This window comes from Rhea americana, unplaced genomic scaffold (genome assembly GCF_003343005.1).
Source record: "Rhea americana isolate MKP2758 unplaced genomic scaffold, rheAme1 scaffold_306, whole genome shotgun sequence".
Lineage (NCBI taxonomy): Eukaryota > Metazoa > Chordata > Aves > Rheiformes > Rheidae > Rhea > Rhea americana.
In genome coordinates this window covers 372,741-394,128 of record NW_028186431.1, presented here as the reverse complement: position 1 = coordinate 394,128, position 21,388 = coordinate 372,741, and the positions used below count along the sequence as shown (strand labels likewise).

The window sequence follows — 21,388 nt, the reverse complement described above, 5'->3', positions numbered from 1 at the left end:
TTTTTTTTTTTGTTCAAGCATAAGCGTAATTCATTCTTCATAGTGAATTGAACTCCAGCATTTTTCAAGCCAGCTGCCAATTGTGATACGTGCACTACTTGCTTTGTGGTGCATTCTTTTGTGCCCCTGGTAAGAAATTGTGAACGCTAGTCTGGTGACCTTAACCTTTTTGGAGGTAAAAATGAGACCCTTGTTTGTGCAGACTAAAGTTTTCACTAAAGTTTTCAAATTTTTTAAGCTTTTTTTCTTCTTTTTCTGCTATCTGAGAATAATGTCCTCCCTTTATGTATGTGAACTTTGTATAGCCAACTAAAAGCAAGGAAACACATTGATGGACCTTGGCACCAGAGACCGTTTTCTTGTTTCCATTCACTAATGAAAGGTCACCTTGTCATCCAGCCCAGCAGTGTACTCACAGTAGCTTGCAGATAAGAATATGAAGGGAAATGCATCCTTACCGAAGCAAAAAAGTTGCTCTCGAAAGAAGGCTCACTTTTAGGTTTACTTTTGCTCAGTGACGTGTTCTCTTGGGATTTTTCTGTTTTTTTAAATTATGGCAACAAAGAGTAGTTGTGCAGTAACATCATCCGGAAGGCATAAATATGGAGTTTCTTTTCTCTCTCTCTTTTTCTTTTGTAGGAGTTTTGAATAATCATATTTGATGATAAATAAATTTATTGAGTGCTGGCATTGTAAACTATCACAAAGATTGAATCAGCTTTGTAACCAGTTTTGTATAGTTTGGGGTTAAAAGAAAAATTATTTTTACGTTTCTAACCCTACGGTTTTAAGGGACTGGTTATCTTCTATCTTATTTCTTTTCAACATATTTGTATGTTTTCTTCCTGTTCAGAAATGCTTCTTCTTCAACTTAAGATCATGTTAGAGAAAATTACTCATGTATTTTGTATTGAATAGCTGAATTGGAAGGAAATATTTGGAAACACTCTAGCTTCTTTCATTAAAAATGTTAAAAGAGAACCACACAGAGATGGGTTATCCAGTGTTATTAGGTAAAATTTTGTTTCTTGGAAAGCTGTCCAAAAAAGTAGTTTCTAAATTAGATGATCCATTGTTAGGAGGAACATTCCTGAAATATCTTAAAAAGGAGGGCTTTTCAGTGAATTTTTTGACTGCTTGCCTTTGTCCCTTGAAGAATGCTAAAGTTGCCTACTTGTATAAGATAAATTTAGCTGCAAATCTCAGTAATTTTTTTTTCATGTTTGAGCAATGTGAAGCAAACAAGTAATGGACTGATGTTGCTCCTAGGAAATTCCTACAATACCAGTCATAATTACTGATTTTTATGGAGTTTTGAGTTGTTGGTGAGGCTTTGTTCGGAATAGATTTAAATTACTACCATATGTATTTCAAAAAACCTATTTCTTTCCATTAGAATTAATTTTCTCATCTAGTTGAAGGAAGGGAACTGGTATAATAATCCAAAATTACGGTTTATGTTGTTGCTGTTACACCACTGGACATACCTAAAGAAAGACAGTGTAAAGCCCAGGTAGAGAATTTATAGGGCAGTTTGTAAGTTGCATACCAGTATTTTGAAATACACACCTGAAGTTTAGGATCTATTTTATTATATTTTATTTATAGATACAAAATCTAGAAAGACATCAGTTTTTCAAATGTTAAGAGAGTAAAACTGGTATGTCCCAAGAATCTCAAAGTAGTGTTTTCAGAACTGTTCTAACAGGAACTGTCTGACCAAAATACTGAGCTTTTTACATGACTAGTGAAGATGTTTATGGTTTAGGATTTTATAACCATTTATTTCTTCTTCCATGGTGTTACATTATAGACTTTGGGGGTTTGTTTCTGGAAACTAGACCCTCTTTTACTCTTAAAGTGTTTTTCTTTTTTATCCTTTAATATATTGACTTTGGTCACCAGACAAGACTGGAATAGATGCATTTATTAGTCTAGCATGAAAAGTCAACATCTGTTGTGCTTTAAAGCAGATTTCAAAGTGAATCCAAGTAAATTGTAGAAAATCTGTAATCCTAATAAGAGGATGAACTTGACATAATCACTACTTCTTAGTGAAATAATTTTTCTGCTTTATTGGGAGATAATTTAATGGAACATGTCTAAAAAGGGGGAGAGGAGGGGTCTAAGGAAAATGTAACATAATGATTATACAAAAGTAACAGGTGAATTTAGCCAGGTTTTTATTCTAATATGAGCAGGTCTTGCAAATTCCTAGGGTAAAATCCTTATCTGTGGAAAACAGGAGTCAAATATGAAGAGAGTTTTCTCTCTTCCACATCTCCCATGTTTAGAAGGAACTGTAACCCAAATACCTCCAGGAATCAAAATGAAGAACTGGATGAGGAAAATATTGACAGATGAATTTAACTGAAGAGGCAGAAGTGGAGAAAATATGGAAAAGATTTGATCAGCCTAAAAGAGCAGCCATGTCTGAGCTGTGGGCATTGCTGTTCCCTGTGTGTCTTGCCTGCCTTCAGCAAGTGGTAGAGGAGAGGAGGGAGCATATAGGCTTCTCGGGGATAAAATATAGGGGAATTATAGACTGCCTTTTTCTGACTATCCTGCTAAACTCATATAGCTTTTACTCATTTGGGGATATGGTAGAAGGAGATAATAGTTAAGTGGAATTGTAAGTAATTGAATAAGAGAAGAAAGGAAGATCTTTTTGAGAGTTTTACGCAAAGATGCTGCTAGCTCCTAGAGAGAGAGGCTGGGATTTCCAAATCCCAAGTGTACTTTGAGATCAGCCGCAAAAAGGTGCTAAGAACTAACTATCAGTGGTATTAAAGATAGGCCTGCACATCTTCATTTAATTTCTAAATAACAGGTGTATTTTTCATTTTAATTTCACCTCACCTGGAAGTGATGAGCAGCTCCTTCTGACTTGTCAACACCTTTGATTCATGCTGGTGTTTTCATAGCATTTTCTGTACACAAATGTGGACCACCCTCTTTGAAATGAAACAGAAGCACAAGATACTCAGATGAGGGTTGTCAATGGAAGTTTAGACTTCCCACCTCTAATTTGTCCCTTTTTTTTGCAGTTTCCTTTTAAAATGGTTCCTTCTTGGGAACTTTATGGTAAGTGTCTGAATGCATCAGCAGTAACTTTCATTTCACCTTCTCAAGTCTCTTCTATAGCAACATCTGGGAAATTCATTTAATTTACTTCAAATGTGAAATTACTTTCAATTTGCCAGCTTTTTACTTTAAGTGTTTAACTCCCAAGTGAAGCACATATCATTAGCTGATATTCTTTCAAGAGTTAAAGTTTGTGTAACTAATAGTCTAAAACTTAGCCAAAACCAAATATTTTGGTGACCATACTTTAATAGCTCCTCAGATTACCCTATGATAAATGGAAATAATTAGGTAGTATATCGCAGTATTGATTATAACAGCACCATTTCTTTCTCAGTCAGAAAGCACTGTTGTAATAAAACTCACAAGAAAAAACAAGCAAGAAAATGTATTTAGTTTGCTTTGCATTTTATACTGACAGTTTCATGGTGCTTTGGAATGGGCTATAGAAGAGGTAGCAATAAGATGTGACCTTTAATTCCTGAATATTTAGGGTGTAAGCAATGCAAACACCCCATATAAAGCTACCTGTCGTAATGTTATAGTATGCAATTTACTCTCCTGCTTCCTCTAGTCTTCCACCATGCTTTCCCATATGCCCATCACCATGGTACGTGAGTATCTATTCCATAGTCTTTTCTTCGCCCGTCCTGGAGGTATGCCTGCATAAGGTGGAAATTAATTTGGCATGAAATGCAAACAGTAAATAAGAATTAGTGTTTGAGCAGTGGAAGATATGAAGTGGCATTGTCCTAAATGTACACAACAGCAACTGATACCCAAATCATTAGTCAGTAACCAGCCTTGTGCGTTACCCCTTGCCAGCCAGCGCAGCCCTGCTCACACCCCGTAGTAGCGTGATTCTCTCCACAGAGCTTGGCTGTGCCTGACCTTTGCTCTTTAGCAGCTGAGAGAAGGAGGGATTGGAAGAAGACTAGAGGCACAGCCTTCCCCTCTGCTTTCCGTCTCCTGCCCCTTCTTCTCTGCACCCTTGTGAACATCCACAGAGGTTCTGGGGGTCCAAGGTGCTGGGGCAGAGCACCATGTGGAGAAGGAACCGTGAATCCCAGGAAGGCAGCAGGAGATGGGACTATGCTAGATTAAGTAGTCACACATCCAAGGACATCACAGAAAGAGTAGAGGATTCAAATGCCCTGAACTTCACTTTACTGCTATAGTTTCCAGTGTGTGTGTGTGTGGAAGAGAGAGATTGAAATCCCTCATGGAGATCTCCAAGCTCCTTTCACAGACCCCTGAAATAGCACTGACTCCCGTTTAAAAGGTTTAATACTGCATGGTGTAATGATGCCTGTTTTATTGATCGTGGTATTGGCAGTGATGGGATGTTACTGTGCAGTACTCTCTGCCCCTTCAGGGGTGTTGTTCCCAGGCTTTCACCTTCCCAAGCAGGTTAACCAGTATATTGGGTTTTCCTTCTAAGAATCTCTTCTGTCTCCCTTGCAAATAAAACCAATAATAAGCCTCTTTGATGAAACAGTGGATTAAAGTCACTTAAACTCTTACTGCCCTGTCAAAACAGTAAGGAATTTAGATAAAGATTACCAATTTCCATAAAATAGCATACTTTTTTCTGCCTCCTCCTTTTTTCTTTTAATTGAATGGGCCAATTCAGTACATGAAAGGTGAATGGGAAAGTTTTTAAATATTCCACAGAGTCGTTGATCTGCRTATGAAATGGAGCTGGGGGTTTCTGTGCTACTGACCTCCGCGCTGGCACATCACAAGTATGTCAGTGATTGCTGCGTCTGGACACAGAGACAGGGGTGCCTTGAACAGGTCTGGAATTTGAAAAGTACATATCCCCTCTGGAGCATTTAGTTGCATCACTGTGTTTAGAGGGCTTGCTTAATTCAGAGTTAATTATTGAATTCATGCTGAAAAACAGTCTGTTCACTTGCTGCTACACAAAATTTCAGGGAGACTGAGTAGTGCAAAACAGTCATTCTGAGGAGTGATACTGAAATGAAAGTAATTTTCTTACCTTTAGCTCCCTGTTTTCATGGCAAATAGCACTTTAACTAGGCACACTTGAAGGTGCTGCCAGTAAACACTGATGAGTTCTGCAAGGAGGGAAATGATGAATAGGATAGATGGTTATAACTACATAACCATTTAAAAATCTTTTTTCCAATTATGCTTTGTGCAACGAAGACTGTAAGCATCCACAGAAGATGCAATTTTCTGAGCTGCAGGGATTTATTGATTTATTATAATTTTTTCCCCTCCTCCATGGAACTGGTAGGGAGGATTAACTTTCACTTAGACTCAGCTGCTATTTATCACCACTACTGTCGCCCCATTCCCCCTCCAAACGTGCTGCTGAAATGTGGCAGGTGGTTTTGCCAGAATTGCCTGCTATTTCATTCCATTTTAAATGAAAATATGGAGTATGGTGGCCTTCCTCTCTCATCACCAGGATACTTCACAGTCTTGTGGTATTGACCAAGAAAAGGCAGGACAGCGGGCTCCCCTTTAAATTGGAGAGCTGTATTATCCTGCTGTACATTCCCTTAGGAGCAGATAACTTAATTTCGGGGCAATAAGCTTCTGACTCCAGCATTTATTTTTCATGGCGTACAAAACAATTTTTTTAAATGCCCCCAATTTCTCTGAATGAAAAAGGAAACCGAACAGAACCTGTGGTAGGCATCACGCTCTGAGCATTTGAAGTGAGCTGCGGCTGTTTCTGTGTGTTGTGCGGAAGTTTCTTTTAGGTTATCAATATGTTGATCTCGTTTGGAGGCCTGTAACCGTGCTCTGGTAGAAGGTGGCTTTTCTTTGGCCCCAGCTGTGCTAAACACTATTATAATTAGCAGGCTGGTTAACTTAATCAGAGCCCTTGGCTCCGGAGAGGTGTTACAGAGTGCACTGTAATTAGCATTTTTAYTCCTTTGATCTTGAGTGTGCTYTCTGTTGACAGAAGTACCAAGAGCTGGTTTTGGGKATTTTTTTTTTCTTTTAAYACTTCAGGAGGTGGAAATCTATTTTGCTAGTGAGATTACAAATTTTTTAATGAGAGGTGTTTTGTTTTTTTTTAATACAACCCTCCCAAAGGAAGAAGAAGATGAGGCGATTTGCCTGCGCGAAGAAGTGGCGGTGTTCAGCGCCGTGGTGTTTGAGCAGGTACATGGCCAGCAGACAGCCTGGGTGATTGGTATGCCTACGGGTCTCTCGAATTGCATGGGCAATTTTCACCGTATCCAGGCAATTTTCGGTTAACACTTGCTCCAGACTGTCAGCTGTGCGTAGTTGTTGTTTGGTCAGAAAAGGYTCTGCCTCCATGAAGCTAAGGAGGAAGGATGCTGAAGGTGGGATCCGTTTGGCAGAGAAACACAAGGGTTTGGATAATGCCACTGCTGCTAAGGCTTTACGTGCGTGTCGGCAGTAGCAATTGCTACAGTCACTGAAATACAGGCAGCCTGTTGTACATGCCCGAGAGAAACAGGTGGCAAAAGTGTGCAGCAGAGCAGATGACTAGTTTAGTAATGAAAAAAGCGTAACGTTTACTCTGTCGGATGAAATCCTGAAGTCTTCCAAAACTTGCATCTGGCGTAACCCAGCAGAACAGAGACGAGTTGCTTTGTACCCACCAAGGATGAAGCACCAGCGGGTTGTGCTTTTCCCCGAGGGTCCACGGCAGATTTTCCCTTTGCCGCCGCGCAGGCTGCCAGCGTGCCGCTCTCCGTGCCTGGCACGCGCCGCTGGGGCCAGGCGCAGCCTCGGGGACGTTTGGTGGAAGGCGTCGTCGTCTRCCTTTCCGGGGAGAGCCTTAGCTGGGCTTGGCGAACGTGCTGTCGCCTGTGCCTGCTCTGCTGTGGGATGGCCAGAACAGCTTGCATCTCCGGCACGTCCACCCTGAATTGGGTACAGTTTGTCTCAGTAGGTTTTGAGTGTTCGGCAACCTGGAACAACAGGTTTATGCAGGTCCTCTACATGCGCGTTCTATATGAGCTCATTCATTTTTAATATTAGGGGAAAAGTACGAATTGCTATGTTTATTACAAATGATGGAAAAATGAAAAGTGTCCCCTCCTAAGAACACTTTTTAGGTTTTTAAACTTCTTTTATGTATATCTGTCTCTTTCCAGGCTTTTACAATGAGTAAGAAGTACCATATCCCAGCATTTTTGCAGTTCATTTGTATCTGCTTTGCCAGAAGAAAAGTCATGTGCTAACAGAGGCTGTAGAGAGTGCAACCATCATAAGGGACTTCCTATATTATCCTCAACTTCACTAGATTACTTTTATCTACTCAAGATGAATGAGTAATTTTTAAAACATTTATGTAACTAGGTTTTAGGTCAATAGCAGGTTAAATGGTTTATATAACTAATCTTTCCTGACAGTGAGAGTATGTGGAAAGACCCTCTCTCAGTATTTTTTCAAGATTATTTTCATATCAGCATTAAAGCAGCAAATAGTCTCCTTGACAGTGGACTTGGAAGATTCCCATTATTTGAGGGACATGATAAAAACAGTATAATCTCTTCCAATACTCAACAAAGCCAGCAATTGTCTGTTTCTGCCATTCCAGTTATTTATGTAATTATACTTAATGCCACACAGATTTGAGAAGAAAAAGAAGTTGTTGCTGCTGCTTCTGATTAATATTTTTCCGTCCTGAGTTTGTAAAAATAGTAAATGCCTCTTATGGTGGTAGAGAGAAGAAAGGAATATAGATTTGCAAACAATTTAGCAGAGGAACTAAACCGGAGAGGGGGGGATGTGCCTTTTTTGAGACTGTCTCCTGCCCATATAAACACATGATTCTTCAAGTTAATGTACTGCTAGGAAATACTGCCATAGCATAATACAGTTCCTTGCATATTAATACCTTAATTAAACTTAAAGATGTAGTAGCTTTGCAGTTGATTTTAAAGGTACGGGGTTTAGCTAGGCTAAACCTGGATATATACTGGCTCTCCTGTGTTACCCCATTCTTCTGCGTTGCTCTCAGCAAAACTGTTTAGTGTTCGGTGGCTAACAACAAGTGTTTTAAATCCTAAGGTCCCTCCTCTACTGCTCTGCTTAGCATAGCAAGCATAGCAAGGAAAAAGAGCTGCGGCTGGGAAGCCCCGGCGCTCCAACTACTCCCACATGCTGGAATGAGCCCAGGTTGCTTTGAAATACACTTGGAAAGCAATCCCGTGCTTTCAGGCTCCAGGGTTAGGGGAGCTGCCATATAACTTACAGATTTGCTAGGTTCACTCATGCTCCAGCCTTATGCATTTTTGCTGCGTTCACTTGTGCTCAGCCTTAGGTATTAGGATTACTTCTTCGTGGTGCCTGAAGAGAGAAGGAAACTGAATATATATCAAGGTTACAGCAAAGGGCACAGATTAGGGTTTCAGATCAGGCCCAGCAATGCTGGCATGTTCATTTAAAGCAGATTCAGGAAAAACAGAGTTTTTTAGGCCTACTTAAGAATTACATATGTGCTGATAGGTTTATGATGGTTATGATTATTCAGGTTGCTCAGTTATAGTATTATACAAATTCACCGCTTCACTCAGCCTAGAAGTTCTGCTTGAGCTAGATAATATCATTTCTAAAAAGATATCCAATCTAGTTTTTTTTAAAGGCCTCAGGTGAATGGGAGATTTACTGCATGCGAATGTGAATGGCTTCAGTGGTTTAACTGCAGCCACTTCTAACAGTTACCCCTAATTTTTAGCTTGAATTTTGTTTCAAAGTTCCATTTTCAGCTTTGTATCTTGTTATACCCTTTATTAAATATCTCTCATTAATGTAAGTATTTATGGACTGTGATCAAGACATTCTCAACTTCTTCTTTGTGAAGCTAAGTAGACTGAATTACTTCTGGCTCTTGCTTTAAGGTATGTTTTCATGACTCTGAATCCTTCTTGCAGCTCTTTCCTTAATCCCTTCCAATTCGTTAACACCTTTTGTAAAGTGCAGATGCCAGCCACGGACATGTATTCTTCTTAGAGTTTCCATGAAGCTGTGTAAAGTGATGGAACCAGTCCTAGGCTTCTCAACAATATTAATGAAACTGAATTTTGCCACTGCAAGAACAAGGGTGAAATTAATTCATCCTGGAGATCTAGACTGGCTATTGCAATTGTGGAAGAGGAAGCAGAGAGAGACAGATGGGGCCAGGGTTGGGAGGAGCTGCTTCCCATCTCCTGCAGTGGCCACGTCTGCCAGCAGTAACAGCAGGAAGAGCAACTCCAGCACAGGCAAAGTAGGCAGCGGTCCATGACTACCACTTAAAGACATTGTTTTGCTAGCTACCCCATTGCCCTGGATAACTGCCAACCTTGCCTGTTCCTAATAATGTCTCTCTGAAGTACCATAACAATATTTTCTGTTTTCTGTATTCCCTAGCTCATGTATCGAAAGAGCTCATTAATTGTCTTAACCACTGTATCGCTGCCAGAGTCTTAACTGCTGCTCGCCGTGACCCCAGAGTCCTTCTCCAAGTCACTACTTCCACACTAGTTCACCATCTTACAAGTGTAACCTGTATTTGTAGAAGCATAACCTTGCATTCTGTAACTCTTATAAGTAATGTTGTTCAGAGCACCCAGTTTAACATATTTTTCAATTCACTCTGAGCTGACTTGCCCTTAATCTTGCTGCTTTACTGTTGTTCGCATCACCTTCACCTTGACTGCCACAATGCTATTTTCTTCCATGTCTCTTAAGACTATAGATTAGGAAAGGACCAAGATCTCTCTGTACACAAATAACTGGAAGTTTCATTTAGATCTGGGAATCCCATCTTTTTAAAGTCTTTCYTAATAAGTTGTAACACTTCTCTTTTGTGAGATGCATGCCACCACGTTACACTCGTCTGTGAGTGGAAGAATTAAAATCAGGAGTCATCTTTCATCTTATGGTTCTGCATGGGGTTCCTACTACTGCAATGCAGCTGAAGATACTGCAGAGGGATATTTAAATTCAAGCCCCAAAAAAGCCTAATTAAAGTGAGGAAAAAAATGTGAATGCATTTCTATTTTTAGGATTCATGAAACTTGCCTTAATGGAACCTTTGGGCTTAAATTAGTAGACATTCCATCTTTAATTGGAGCATTTTGCTGCATACTGGTGTTTAAAATAAAGGGTGAGGTAATTAGGCATTTATGTAAAAAGTAAAACATTCAGGGAAGCCGGTGAGCAGTTCTGGATGTGATACTGACTGCACAGATGAAGGCGACAGGGAAGGCAGATAAATGAACAGCAGACAAATATTGTTCTTCCAAATACTGAAGTTTGCTGTGCTTTYTGGGTGCTTCCTGCCCTAAAGCAAACAGGATGAAGATATCATAAAACATACCAAAAAATAATTCARAATAATTTGCACTGTCCAAAACTAATTTCATATCTGCATCAGAAATTGCAGAATATCTCAAGAGTTTTGCTCTGCATAGACACTGCCCTCCCATGCAATAGGTGAACTTCAAGGATATTGTGTTTGTGCCTTTTGCTGCTACCTGCATTATGCACGCACTAAAATAAAATAGGGATTTGCTAACCAGGAAGTAACGTCAGCTCAAGAGTTTTCTGCGGTGGCCAGTACAAATACTGAGGCCTCCTCTTGAAAGGGAAAATTACAGGATGCTCCGTGGTGGCCAGTATTGGCTTGGGGCTGGCACCAACACAGCTCCGAGGGTTAACATGGGGAGGTCATGTCTACTCCTGAGTGCAAGTGATTTTAATTCCAGAACACCGGTCCTTTTCCCAGTGTGCAAGATCTTAAAAGAATTATGTCACATTGCTGGCATTTACCGTACTAGACACTGTTTAACCATTCAAGTTTGCAAGATCAGTTTTGTGTTCTGAAGTCACACATGCACTGCAACCACTGCTCTTACCGCTGCTTAGTCACAACACCCTTAACTCTATAAGCAGTTAACATTTTTCAAATATCAGCAGATGGGCCTTCTGTTTTCTACGTGTGATCACATGCTTGGAAAAACTGCATTGCGCTTTTTCCAGGAGCCAAGCAACTAGTCACAGCGGGATGCTTCATCCCAAACCCAAAATGTTATCCTTGAGAGGTGTTGTGTTGCTCGGTGGTTCACGTAACTTATACAAGTAACTTTCACAAGTAGCTTATGTCTCTCTACTCAGAGAATGCTCTGTTTCCACTAGATTTCTAGTCTTTCTAACACATAATTGTGTGGGTTCAGTTTTTCCTCTAAGTGTCAGCATGGAAGTGGTAATATCACAACAAGAATCACTTTGTTCCGTTATTCTTAATGGTGATATTTGAAATCTAAACAGGATATTCTGGTGGTCAATTATGGAGAGCAATGAGGCATGGACGTTTTGAGCATAGTGCTCTAATTTTTTTTCAATAAAAATGCTACATGGTTGGTTTTCATAGCGATATGGTTCACTACAACAGCACAAGCTTCCCTGGTTTGAAAGCGGCTTCTTCTTAGGGTAAAAGACTAGCAAGTTCATAGGCATCCATGTTGGTCTTTTAATGTAAGCATATATTAATAATTAAGTGATCATCTCCTCCTTCAACACTCCCTTTCTTTTTTTGTTATTTGTGAAGCACTCAAGCATTTCAGAGATATCATGACAACAAACTTTCCTTTGCTAACTGCTCTGCCAAGGGGCAGTCAAATTGAATGTTTCATCATGCCGCTCAGACAATCAAGTATATTTTTTAATAAGATTAGTTCCAAGTTTAAGAGTGAAATCTTGGCAAATTATTAAAATTATCTTATTTTAAAAATGCAAATCTATTTTGTAATTCTGAACTTCAGTTATAACTTAGTCTACAAAGATGGGGAAGAAAAGAGATTTCTGAATATATTTTTGAAAAATTCAAACTTCACATTGTAATTCTCCTTGTAAATTTGAAATACATTGTCTTTGTGGCATGCTCTTACGTATAAAATATTAAATATTATGTTGGCTGAATGGTAACAAATAAGCCAACATTTACCATGGTAAGGAGTGCATTGGGGACATAACCATTAGTCAAGGGTAATTTAGCTTTAGCATTATCAGTTAGAAATACTGCAGTTGGGTGGAATATTTTATTACATGAAAACATCTGTAACCAATATGTCCCTTGGGAAGCTTACGTGACCTGTGATCTGTTTGGAAAAAAATGCTTCAGTTTTACGAGGCTGTTCAAAAGAAACTATGCACAGCAGGCTACAGCTAAATGAATATGGAAAATCCTTTCTCCTGTTTGTATACTTTGTTGCAAACTTCTGGGAGCATTAGCAAAGTTTTTGCATTCCAGACTCTAGTTTTGGAGCTTGCTCCTTAGTGTGTGGCACAGGAAAAGATCTAGAGGCATACAACCTTGCACATTACCTTTATCTGTGCCGTGCAGCCTTTACATATAGTTATCCTTGCTATAAGGTAGCCTAAAATTGATGTAAACATGGTAAATTCAATTCAGAAAATATAGTGAAGTCATGTCTATTCTTTTTGATTAAAGCATGCCAGTGGTGCACAAACTAATTGCAGCTTTAATATATTTCTCCGTCCTGCTGTGTATCTTTCCATGGCTGCTCTTTTTTTGCAACAGATGAAGCCAGATATATAGCTCCTGTTTATATTTGCTATGCAGCCACCTCAGCTCAGGCCTTCATGGTGTTTTGGCAGGAAGAAAAAGTACCCAGCTGCCGAGGACTGTCAGTCAAGGCCYGGGAACCTTGGGAGCTGGGAAGACGGGCGGAAAGGCTGTCTGAACTTGACAGCCCATTAGGTATCTGACCTTCTGCTTAAATGACCTGAATTTTTAAAAACGTGGATTAATGCTTTCATTTGTTCTGTTAATTCAAAGGTGAAATAAGCAGATACACTGGCTAATTACAGGTGGCTTGGGAGTGGGGTGGCATATGTCATACTGCACAGGAAAATGGGCTGTATTATGAGCGATATTTTAACATGGTGTTTCTACAAAAAGGAACTGCTCAGAAAAACTGCAGATTCATCATAGAGGAAAAAAATGTCAAATTCACACAGGATCTCATTGCATTATAATCTTCCATAATTAGAAGCAAAAATACTTGCTTCTAGTTACTTGGTTACTGCCTACACCCAGTAATCAAATTGGCCAGTGTATGATGCTAGGCTATGCAGACATGTTGCAGAACATAGTATGTCTGTTGGCATTTCTTAGGCATATGTTGCAGGATAAACGGGTTTCATGCCAGTAAGACCACTGCATTTCCATTCTGACCATTTCTGACATTTCTGCAGTTCATACTTCCAGTGCAAACTCCTGCAGCTAGTGGGGCTTGCATGAGGTAGAGCAGGAGGCATTTCTCAGTTGAGGTCTTTTTACTTTTAGAGTAGAGTAAGGTGATGSTGCGTTTTAAAAAGTCTGTCTTGCTTTGTGAATATTTAAACCACAATGTTGGCCCTAAGCACTTCAGCAGCATAAAAGCAGAGCAAGCCCTTCTGGGCATATAAAAYGAGTCTGTTTTGTCTGTTTTGCTTGTCTGCTTTGCTCATACCACTGTGCCCAGGACTGCCTTCAAGATTCTGCAGCTGAGTGTGATTCATCCCCAAATTTCGGTCTGTTATTCTGTATGAAATATATTAAAGGTATCTGCTAATTGGTTGGTCCGAGCGTATGTTGGTGGAAAGCAAGAATGGGAAGGCGCGCTGAAGCCATGTACTCCTGAGGAAAGAGCATAAACACCCGTATTGAACCAGCAAGTAGAAATGCTATCAGGAGAGCAAGTTATCCCCAGAACAGAAAATCCTAGAACTCCAGTACCTTATGAGGGATTTCCTGCCCTGCAAATTCCTGGAAAATGATGACACTCCCTTTGAGATACGACTTTAAAGATTTAGGGAGTGAAACCATGCACRCTGCTGGATTTTACCTCTGATTTTCAAAGAGCTATTGCAACCTTGCAAATGGCATGATAGGCAGATTGTACATACACCACATTCTCAGCAAAACAGACAGAGCTAACCTGGAAGGCTAGACCTGCGTAAACGCAGTTGTCTGTTTTTAAAAAGTGAGAGGGAGAATCCTGTTCTCGGCAGCCACTGAACTGCCATGTTAGCAGCGCTAAGCAAGTTGCTTCTGTAGGCCATATAACTGCTATAGTATTAGCTGAGAGGCAAGGCTGATAGCCATAAAACAGTACTAGGCAAATGTTAGTCTTATTTTGGGACCACACATTTACATTTTCAGACTAATAACTCTTAGAAAGCCGTGATGAACATACTGCAAATGGGACAGGAGAGAGGAGATGGCCAAACTTGTGTCACCATGGAATGGGCTGCTGTACGTAAGACTGTGACCTCTTCAGGCAGAACCACAGTTGCCCTCAAAAAGAAAGATAAGTTTTGTGTCTGCAATTTATGTACATATGAGACAGTCCCAAGCAAGGAAGGTTGCATGTGACACAGTTGGCTGAGCCTCATTTGCAGAAAGTTGCATCATTTATCATGGACAAAGTCGTATCATTTATCATTTCTTAGCAGAAAGGGTTTCAGTTTTAACACCAGTCCACAGACAATGTCTAGAAATGGAATGTCAGCTTGTTTTGTCTAGTTTTTGAGTCCACTAATATCAGGAGGTAGAAAGTTCAATGTTAATGCTATTAGCTGCACATTCTCTTTTAGGCAGACAGGACACTCAGGAAAGGCTACAGGGGCAAAGTACAAAGAATAGGGGGCAGAGAGAGTAACCTAATGAGGGAAAGAGGAGATACTTTATGTATCGAATGGAGGCAGGACAGCTTCCCATTTGGAGAAGAAATGTGGTACAAAGTCTGTGTTTTCACAGTATAAAGATATCTACAGGGCTTGCTTCCTTGAGCAGAGGATTTGGTAACAGAGCACGCAGGAAACTTTTTTGATAAAACACCTATCTTCTATCATAGGAAGTCATTTCTTAACTTTTCTGCAGTAATTTAGTACTTGAAAGGCAATGAATGTTTTCCAACTATTAGTATTCTTTTAATCTCTGAAAATTCTTTGGAGAGATTCTCAAAGTCCTTGTGAAAGAAAAATAAACATGTATAAATACAATTTTTCCATCAAAATGGTGTAAAGATTTAATGGGAGAGAAATAGCTAAGTAGAATAAAAGGCTCAACTGTTCGCTTGCTTCTCGATTACCTGGGTGATTCCCACCCATCCACCCAAATAATAAACTTAAGAAATGTTATAAAGTAACACATGCAAAGTTTTTAATTGTACAGCAATAAATCATTTATGATGTTCTCCCTACTGACCTCATCTTATTTCACTGTAGTGCTGTTTAACAAGAGGTATGTAGTTCTGGTAATCCCCAGGAAATCTGATGTTGTTTATCAAAACCCACTATTTTAAAGAAGAAATGTGCTTTGCCAAGGGACCTGTAAAATGTCAGACCAGAAGCATGCTTTTCTCAGTGTCTGAGAGGAAAAAGTGTGTATATGTCTGTGCATGAAAGTACATGCCTTCATGGAAAGCAAACAGAGAGTTGGCCCCGCGCTGTTGTTTGGGAGGCTCGTAGGGCAGCATCTTCTTTTATGAATCTTAGTCCCAGGTCTGAGAAAAGTGGTTTCTGAGGAGCACCTAACTCTTGTATCTGACAACAGATATTACCTACAGCACACAAGCCTAAGAGACAGCTCTGCTTTTCTTTTCTTTGTTGTTTTTTTCATCCAAATTAACAAATTTGTGTATTTTAGTTCGTTCTGAGCTTGATACTGTGGGCCTTTTTTCCCTGCAAGCTTTCCACCTAGATAGTTCAGTGATTATAGATGTGTAATGTTCTATTTTGGCTCTACAACCTACTCATATTAATGACTTCTCTGTTGTACTACTTGGCACACGAGGTGAAACAAATGAAGAGTTGTATTAATTATTCATCAGCCAATGAATTTCTTTCACTGTAACTCAGTTTAAGGTTTGTAGACCTCTTTGCACAAACTAATCGATTTTAATCATAATATTCCAAGTGGTTTTAATTCATAATTTAAATACAATAGCTTAGGGAATTTTTTTACCTTTGTTTTGGGCAGCTGGTCCTTGAAAACAGAATTTAGCAATTACTTAATTGCTAAATTAATCATTTAACTTTAAAAATTTAGAGTTACTAGAGATGTAATAATAGAGAAAGAGCTACTTTTGTACAGCTGATATCAAACGAAATTAATAAATCAAAAGTATATGTTTTTCTTTGGGTAAAAGGTTAATTAAGTCCAAATCCAATTGTGTTCTAGTCTAAAATTAAACACGAAAAAAAATGCAAGGTAGGGACAGGGAGTTCCCTAAATCTAGCACTCACTGTCGTGGGCTGGGACAGGAGGGGAGAAGGAGGGTGAGGTTAGTGCCGTAGCGATCAAATCTTTTATCTCGACAGCCCTTTTCAGCAAAGTATGCAGGAATGTATGCATTTGTGTTGCATGCAATGTAGGCAGTAAGCAAAGTGCGCTGCTTCTCCGTCCTCCCACWCTTTGGATAGTTGTTTTGCGAAAGTATGTTCTCCCTTTCTTGGGAACGGCGGTAATTCAGACTTCAGCACCAGGTGCCCCCCTGCCTTCCGCGTGGAGCCGCGATGACTCGCTGCCGCGGGGAATTGAGGTGTGGAAGCCGGGAATGGCAGAGGAAGCGGCGTTACTGCGAATTGTCAGGAAATTTCCCGGCTTTGCCGCCTCAGCTGAGGTGGAAACCGTCCGGCTGCTGGGTGCGGAGGGAAGCGCTGCGTGCCAGATAGTTTTCCAGCGGGCGAGAGAGCGTTTAAGGTTGTAGCGTTAGAAGCAAGCCCCGCGCGCCCGCTGGCAGTAGCGCCAGGAGCCGCCCCGCAGCCCAGCGCGGCGGATGCGCGRCGGGGACGGGGGGAGAGCGAACGCTGCTGGGGGGCCGAGCGCCCCGCGCGCCCGGACGTCGCGTCCCGCGCGCCGCCGCCGCCGCGCGGAGGGGCCCGGGCGGGCGAGGAGGGAGCCGCCCGGCGGAGAGCGGCAAGCGGCCCCGGCCGGGGCGTTTGGGGAAGTTTTTCCACAGCTTTAATTACATTTGTGGTTTGGATCGCTTTGGCTGGCCATTAAAATTCATTTCACAAAGAGTAGTGCTGAAGTGAGCATGGAATATTTGTGGCCACTGTGGATTTCCTCCAGGCCTATGCGAAGAGTAAATTAGTTACTGAAAACTTGACAGTTTGTCCCAAGTGCTTAACTCTTTCCTCCCTGGAAGCTGCCTTTGCATTAACAAGTAACTTTGAAAGGAAATAATATGCTTGATGCTTTTTTTCCTYCCCTTTACGGTAGGGCTATGATTGCAAAAACAGCAAGGAGTGATTTGTTTGAACGGGAAGTGGGGGAACTTCCTTCATAAATATTGTCTTTCCCTTCATGTGGAACCAAAAGTGGCTTCCTCRGTCGGTGAAAAAAGTGCTTGAACGGAACAGCAGGCATTTTTCTTCCTTAGCTCATGCCGCGTATAAACACAAAAGAGAAGTTTCCTGAGAAACAAGATGAGAAAAGGGCAGGTTCTTAGCCTGAAAGGGGCTGAACTAGGTGAGTTTGGCCGTCAGATCAGCTGTGCGTTTGCTTGGTGATTCCCTGTGGACGCTGGCTCTCGGGGAGCTCCTGCATCCCCTTCTGCGGCAGGAATTCCTTGCAGGAGCACTAGCAAACGCGCGTCCTCCTCCGGCGGGGTGCTGATGGGAGAGGTTACATCGCTATTTGCAGAGTTGGCRATTGGAGAACCTGTTGTGACTTGTTCTGCAAGATAGGGCAGTATCGCTCTGCGCCTGGCTCATGTCTAAGTTCGGAGTGGTTCCTGTTTAAAAAAAAAAAAAAAAGGCATATCTATCTTTCCTCGTGAAATGCTTCCTTCTCCCGACCCAGACATACCTCTGAATTGCTCTCGGCAAGGCGGCTCCCGCGGCGCACGGCCCCCGAGCCCAGAGCTCCCGCACGCAGCGCCGGGCTGCCCTGGGAGGGCAGGGGCTGCCTGCCCCAAAGCCAGCCGGGGGGAGCTCGCGGCACGGACAGCAGCGCTTAACGCGGCGGGCAAAGCCCTCCCAGACTTTTTTTCCTTTTTTTTCTTTTTTTTTTAATTTTTTCCTTTTTTCTTTGTTTTCTTTTTTCTTTTTCTTTTTTTTTTTCTTTTTTTCTTTCTTGCTTTTATTTTTTTTCTAAGAGAATATGGGCCCCCTGTGTAGCCAGAAGCCAGCTGGTCTGGCTTGCCAACATAAATAAGTGTGGATGATGGGAACCAACACAGGGGGCCTGACTCACAGCCCACAGCTTTGCAGGGTCCCAGGTTAGGAAGAGTCTGTGGAGGAAGCGGGGGGCGTTTCAGAAGCAGCAGGCTGATTCCCCAAGAGGTGCTGGTGGCAGCGAGGAGCCCTTCTCATCCGATTTGAAGGAGGGCAACGTTCTTGTACTGCTCTTAGTTAGGCGGAGCTTCTTCATTCCTTTTTTTCTGATGGATAAAGGAGATGGTTTTGGTATTTAGACCTAGATTGCTGTGGTACTTTCTGATGTGGCTGGCAAGAGGCACAGGCTGGCTACTGTTATATTAACAAGAAGGTTCTGATTTTTACACGCTTCTCAATGGGGAAGGGAAAACTTCCAGCAAGCTTCAAACGAGGCTTTGTAGCAATTTGCTTTCCTTTTGCYGTTGTAGGAACAAACWAAAGAAATAAAATTTGCAATGCAATGTACTGTCCTGGGAAAAATCAGCCACAGTCAGGCAGGACACCTAAATCTCCACCAGCGCTGTGGCTTGCGCTCGGGCAAGGCTGGCAGCGCTTGCCRTGCCAGGAGTTTTCACAGCGTTTTTTCGGCTCCGGAGGAGTTCGCATTGTGGCGGGGGGGGGGAGGATGGAGAGGGGAGAGTGCGCACTCACCTTGCTGCCTGCRTGATTTTTACTTTCTGAAAGGCTCTCAACTCTCCACTCAAACTTGCTGTCTCTAGCTGTTCCTCCTGCCCTTCCTCTCTGTGCGTTTAAAGCAATATCCTACAGTGTTCAGGATAAGTTTTCCGTACTTTRCGCTTTTCCTCTTGTTTTCCACTCCATCCTCTGCTGCTAACTCCTTATGTCACTTACCATCTCTCTTCCATATTGTATTCCCCGTTTAACAGTTTTCTCTCTTTTTTACTTTCCTACACGTAACTTTTTTCCCCCTCTCCCTCTTCACACTCCCACAGTCAAGCCTGCTTGCTTCTTTTCTCAATAAGGCAGACTGCATTTTATAATTTAGGGAGTAATCCTTCGAATTCCTGTGCGAGTGCTCCTGCTGACTACATGATTCAGGGAGTGCAGGACTGGCCCACAGCTTCTTGCATGTGTGGGGAAAGGTAGAAGCCTGCTCATGAAGTCAATTTTAAACGAGTCCTAATTACCTTAGTGGTTTGGGTCTCTTTGGTTGACTATTAAGCTTCATATTTCTAAGGCAATATGTGCGCCAATGGCATTATATAAATAATAAAGCATTTCAAGAGCTTGATATAAAACATTTTATAGAGGTAATATATTACTTCCAGTCCGGAAAAATAGAGGACACTTTAAAATTAGTTTTACTAGTGTTGTGTGTTTAAAAAACTTCTTTTTCCTTTTGTTTAACCTCCTCTGCAAGCCTGGGCATGTTTGAGGCTCCCAGGATCCAATTTCATGTAGTATCCTATTTCAAATCCAGGCCAGACCAGATCGATACAAAATCAGTGCTCTCAGAAATAAAACTGTCTGTGGAATGCCCTCAACTGCATGAAGATGAAAGGGGGGAAACGTAATAAAGCAGATACTGATTTTCTGAGATGGGAGGCTCTGAAACAGTGTCCTTGGATGTCACACAATTTACCTTGATTGAGCAGTAATAATCATGGGACAATTTTGTTGAATTTTTGTGTTCTTCACTTAGTGGTTAACAGCTGTGTTGTGAGGGAATAAAGGAGGGGTGGTGGTTGCTGGGCTTGTTTTAGGCCAAAGCAGCAGCTGTAGATATTTTATGCCTGCAGCAGAGCTACCTGTAAGTCTAAACATAGCTAGGATAACACAAAATTCCTAGTAACTCGTGTCATTGAAATACTTACTAGTATTTTGAAGTGCTTATGCTACTTTAGCACTTTGAAAATTGTAGTGAATGCAGACTAGTCTATTAATTGATTTGTKTTTATACAGGTTTTTACAGTCAGCACAAATGTAGCTGGTAGTGTCTGCTTCCTTTTCAGTATGCCACTTCTCTCCCCCCAGCCTTCGAAGCCACAGGGGAGGATGGTCGTCTAAGCATTCGGAAGGGAGCAAGGCAGCAAGATCATTTTAGGATTTTTAAGGACAGGAAAGTGAAACAAATCCTCAGCTTTTTGAATGCATGGGTATTTGGTAGTACCAATACCATGCTGAATTCTTGGAAAACTGGCTAACGGTGAACTTCGTTCTGCACCACAGTAGTGCTCACTCTGCATGCTGGAATCTACTCCAGGCAATACTAGTGACTTCGGGAGCATCTTGCATTGACAAGGAGGAGTGTTAGGTCAAATAAATAAGCCGCTTGCGTGGCAGCATGCCACAGTGGCTAACCTTGGCCCCGTCTGCTGTCAGAGCAAAATTTAGGGTTCCCAGATGCTGATAAAAGAGCCCCTAAAGGCAGCCAAGAAGGTAACAGTGAGCATGGTGAGTGCTGGAATTTATGTATTTTCCCCTTAAGAAATAGAGGCCTATTTGGGGTCTTAAGCATAGAGTCCTCGCCAAGGGTAGATGTATATAAATACATAACTGAGCAAGGCTCAGTGCGGCACACTGGCTCATGAGAGTGGAAATGACAGCAGTTCCAACCTTTTGAATGAGATTACAGGGGTTGCATCTGTAATCTTTTCTTTAGAAAGCTCACAGACTTTTTAAAGCACACACAAACGCACACAGGGAATCTGGACAGAAAATTTGGCCATATGGAAACTATTATTTATTTTAGTGACTATAGGATTTCACTTTTGGTCTTCAATTTAGCCCATGTCATGTAAACTACTTGATGATTAACCTTCAGCTAGAATATCAAGTCTAAGGCAAGTGTTTACTTAATAGTCAGAGATCTGATTTCCTGCTTCCAGGCAGCCTGTATTACTCAGTAAACTCAGTTGCAAGTGAAAGATCTATCATCTCAGGAATTTTCRGAAAAGTCCACCTGGTCGTCTGGCAGAAAGGGAGAAGGCAAAATGCCTAGAGAGAAGGCTAATAGGAAGACTGTTGACAATCTGAGTGTGAGGTCTTCTTAAGGACTCAGAAGACTGAGATGATCTACTACAGGGAGGTTCTTGACTGTCACTGTATGTTTATGGAGAGTACTCCAAGGTAAGGGCATTGATTAGTTTTTGACTTCTGTTTTTTTTTT

The 21,388-nt window shown here is 41.4% G+C and overlaps 1 protein-coding gene across 2 annotated transcripts in view; it reads left to right on the top strand.

Annotated features, from left to right (window-relative positions):
- PLXNB2 (plexin B2) overlaps positions 1–21,388 on the top strand; it is a 256,257-nt gene that overhangs the window by 111,963 nt on the left and 122,906 nt on the right. The window contains exon 1 of one of the 2 annotated variants that reach the window (XM_085309907.1): positions 12,786–12,808. The exons of the other annotated variant lie outside the window; for it this stretch is intronic. The gene's annotated coding sequence lies outside the window, so the exon portion shown is untranslated. Of the gene's footprint in view, positions 1–12,785; positions 12,809–21,388 lie in introns of those variants that run through there. 2 annotated transcript variants of the gene reach the window in all.